The sequence below is a fragment of the Molossus molossus genome, unplaced genomic scaffold (assembly GCF_014108415.1).
Source record: "Molossus molossus isolate mMolMol1 unplaced genomic scaffold, mMolMol1.p scaffold_m16_p_1, whole genome shotgun sequence".
NCBI classification, from domain to species: domain Eukaryota; kingdom Metazoa; phylum Chordata; class Mammalia; order Chiroptera; family Molossidae; genus Molossus; species Molossus molossus.
Window position 1 is genome coordinate 171,974,263 of NW_023425344.1, and position 4,233 is coordinate 171,978,495.

A 4,233-nucleotide genomic window follows, 5' to 3' on the forward strand; every position below is an offset into this window, starting at 1 on the left:
TCGATAGATCTCCCCAGTGACCATTAAACACATTAGTACATTGAATTGGTTGTATTTCATCACAAGAAACATATTTAAAAGTATGTTTTAATTGTATGAAAAGGTTTTCAACTCTACCAAATTCAATAACTTTTCAAAGAATTTTAAAAAAATAGGAGTTGCAATTTACTGTTGTGTAGATTTAAATAAAGACTAGTGAGTCAATATATTAAGCTGTATATTCATTTCTTTATGATCATAAGTATTTATCTATCTGTTCTCCCTCACCCCTCAAATACTGTGTTTAAACCAGGGGGAAAATGTTTCAGATCCTTCACGACCTTACTATTTACAATATGGCTTTTGATTACAAAAATGATACAGTAAATGTTGCGGCACGAAACTAACTTGTTACTGCCTAGAAAACAAACACATACCCATATTTGTAGGTGAATGACCTAGATTCTGCTTCTATATAGCATGACCTTGAAAGAGCTACTGTGTTCTTGGTTCTTAGTTTCATCCTCTGTGGAATGAGAATGTGGATTGGATTTGTTGTACATGACTCTGGGATCCATAGAATCTTTAATATAAATTACAATAATGTTTACATAGACTACAAGAATTTTCCTGGAGTTTACTATACTATTTTATTTATTTTTATTATCTTTATTGTTGAGAGTCTTACAGATGTCCCCCCTTTCCTTTTCTTCCTTTCCCCCCTTTACTCAGTTCCCACCCCACCCTAGTCCTTCACCATCCTATTGTCTATGTCAATGGGCAATGCATACATGTATATAAATTCTTTGGTTAATCTCTCCCCACCTCCATCCCCACCTCCTTTCCCTCTCAGATTCTTCAGTATGTTTCATGTTTCCATGCCTCTGGTTCTATTTTATTCATGAGTTTATTTTGTTCATTAGATTCCATATATAGATGAGATAATATATTTGTCTTTCTCTGAATGGCCTATTGTGCTAAGCAAAATACTGTACTATTTTAAAATTGTGAAATCCACTCTAAGGAATTTAGAGACTAAAGATAAATAAGGTACTATACATGCTTATTCTTATCAAAGATGGGTTACAATAGATTAAATAGTAAATATTTTTACTTACCAAGAACCCTCCATTTTTTTTTTTTTGAACTAAAATAATTTATTCATCAACACCTTGGTCAGCAATAAAATATTCCATTGGTACTTCAGTGTACAGGGTACCATTCTAGGTGTTGGTGCTTTCATGCTAGCCTCTTAGACTTTATTACAAATGACTGGGAAGAAATTTATTCTTCTTTAAAATATGAATATCTTAGAGGGTGGAATATTCAAATAAATTCTTGTACTGGAAAAGGTTGAATATTCTAAAATGTGGGTCCTTTGTGCAATAAAACATTGAGTATAGGGTTGATAATGCTCTATTGTAAATGTTATGTTGTATCAGAAACAATTAATATGACCAGAACTCAGTGCATACTGAGACTGATTAAAGAAATAGTTCTGCCATGAACTAATTGATTTCTTGCAATAACATCACTTTGTTGACCAACTGAAAGAGGGGGGATAAATACTGAAAGAGGGGGGATAAATAAATATGTATTTCATTTTTGTATGAGGAAATCAAGGGGTATGACCAGTTTTTCTAGCCTTGAAGGTATGGCTGCTAAGTTTCCCCATGGAATTCTTGATGTTTTTGTTTCTAAGGGTATAGATCACTGGATTCAAGTATAGAGTGAAAATGGTATAAAATACTAAGACCACGCTGTCAACTGGGAAATTCGTAAAAGACCACACATAGAGAAAATACACAGGCAAAAGAAAACGGTCACAACAGTGAAGTGGGCACTGCAAGTGGAGAGGGCTTTGGAGGACCCACCAGAGGGATATTGCTGAATGGTGACCAGGATGATAGGTGGAGGAGATCACCAAGCGGATGAAGCATACCAGGGCAAACATGCCACTGGTTGAAATCAGGAATACCCCAGAATATATGTGTCTATGCAGCAAAGTTGAATCACCAAAGGGAGGTCACAAAAGAAGCTGCCCACTTTATTGGGTCCACAGAAGAGATTCACAGTAAATGCTGACTGACTCAGAGCATAGAAAATGTCAGGAAAGTGTCCCAAACCTAACACACATTCTCTAATTGATGGTCGTTAAGTATAGTAGAGGTTTACATATAGCTACATACCTATCAAAAGATGTGGATGTCACCCTGGCCAGTTTGGCTCAGCAGTTAGAGCATTGGCCCACGGACCAGAGAGACCTGGGTTCAGTTCCCGCTAAGGACATGTACCTCGATTGCAGTTTGTCCCCAGCCCCGGTTGGGGTCATGTGGGTGGCAACCATTGATGTGTCTATCTCACATCGATGTTTCTCTCTCTCTCACCCGCCCTCTCTCCCTTCTGCTCTACCTGAAGATAAATGCAAAAATGTCCTTGGGTGAAGATAAAAAAATAAAAAATAAAAAAAAGATGTGGATATCAGCAGCACAATCTCAGCACTTCCTAAGAGATGCAGGAAGAATATCTGGGTGATACAATCTTCAAAAGAGATTGCTATCTTCTCATTGAAGAAATCTGCAATCATTTTTGGGGTGTGAATGAGGCTGGAGACCTGTCAGTGAAGGAGAGACTGCCTCGCAGAAACTACATGGGGAAGGGAAGGCATGGCTCTCACATGATGGTAAACACAATAGGATGGTCCCAAGTAGCATGACTGCATAGACTAAGGAGAAAAACAGGAAATAGAAAATCTGAAGTACCCAAGAACTGGAGAGACCCTGTAAGATGCATTCAGTTACAAATGACTGGTTATTCCAGGCCATTCACTCTGCTTTCTGGAAGTACTGTGATATTTCCAGATGGGAGGAGAAGTGGGAAAAAATACAGTGCTCAAACTCAAAGTGAGATTTTGCTGTATCACTCCCCTGCTTACAGGGGTGAAATATCTCCCACGTGGCCTTTTCAGATATCTTAATTGATTCAATTCCAGATTGATTCTTATGATTTAGCAATTTGCTTACATGTACAATGCAAATCTTCACAGAAAGAAATAATTAAACTATTTTAATATTTACTCCTCAGTTTGTGAAATAGTACTTTAAAAATTTCACAACTAGCTGCCAACAAGTTTTTTTAATTAAATTTATTGAGGTGACATTGCTTAATATAATTATATAGCTTTCAAGTGTACAATTCTATGATACATCATCTGTATATTACATTTTGTGCCCACCATCCAAATTCAAGTCTCCTTTCATCACCATACACTACCCCCTCTACCCTTCATGACCCCACACACCTTTTCTTCTGGTAACCACCATACTATTGTCTGTGTTTATGAGTTTTGGGTTTGTTTTTGCCTTGTTTGTTTATTTGTTGCTTTCAGTTTTATATTCTACATATTAGTAAAATCATAGTTTTGAAGGCAAAGGGAATGGTAACCTTTTTCAAAACATCATGAGGATAGTGAAAGGTGGAATGAGCAATATTTGAGAATCATGATTGATTATTTGTGGGAACACAATAATGGAAAGGAATGTGGGCCCTAGTCTCTTTATAGTGGGTAGAAAAAAGGGATAGGACATGAAGAGAGAGAAAATGGCTACAGAGGAACATAATCTGTTTCAATTTTTTAATGGAGATTGTCCAGAATAAAAGTTCTTTATTTCAGTTATATAGACATGAGTAACCCTTGTTCTATACCATCAAGGTCAAACACTTTTTTCAAAGGCTGGTGAACATGATGTGGATAGAACCTGAAGGTTTCATACATTTCCAAGTCTATTTTAAATATAAAGACTGTTAAATACCATACCACCTGAAATCAGGTGTACTATTTTAACTGCCGGATTTAATAGACTTTCACATAAGCAGTGTGAAGCAGAAAACTTCCTGTTTCCAGAATTCACTTGGAGTAAATAGGACACAAGTTTACATAGAGGATGGTAATGGTGAGCCTGGAAGAAATCATATGAAATAACATGCCCCAAAGGTGAAAACTAGACTGCTTAGGGAAACTAGCTCTCACTGAAATCTGAGAAGACTTTACAGAGTGCGCTAACTGCCAGTTGAAATGACGTGTACCTAAAATTCATGACACAATCCCTGTTAGCTTGCCACTAAATCTAGCTTTTTTTTTTTCCTTTTCTTTACACTCTCAAAACTCTGCTATAAGTATACACTCTAAATAATCTGTTCCAGTCAGAAATGAAGACATTCACTGAAATGAAGAATACATTTTGGAGAATCAAC

General features: G+C 36.5%; 1 pseudogene; it reads right to left on the reverse strand.

Moving 5' to 3' along the window:
* Positions 1-1,597: 1,597 nt before the first annotated feature.
* Positions 1,598-2,804, reverse strand: LOC118625587 (annotated as a pseudogene).
* Positions 2,805-4,233: the final 1,429 nt, after the last annotated feature.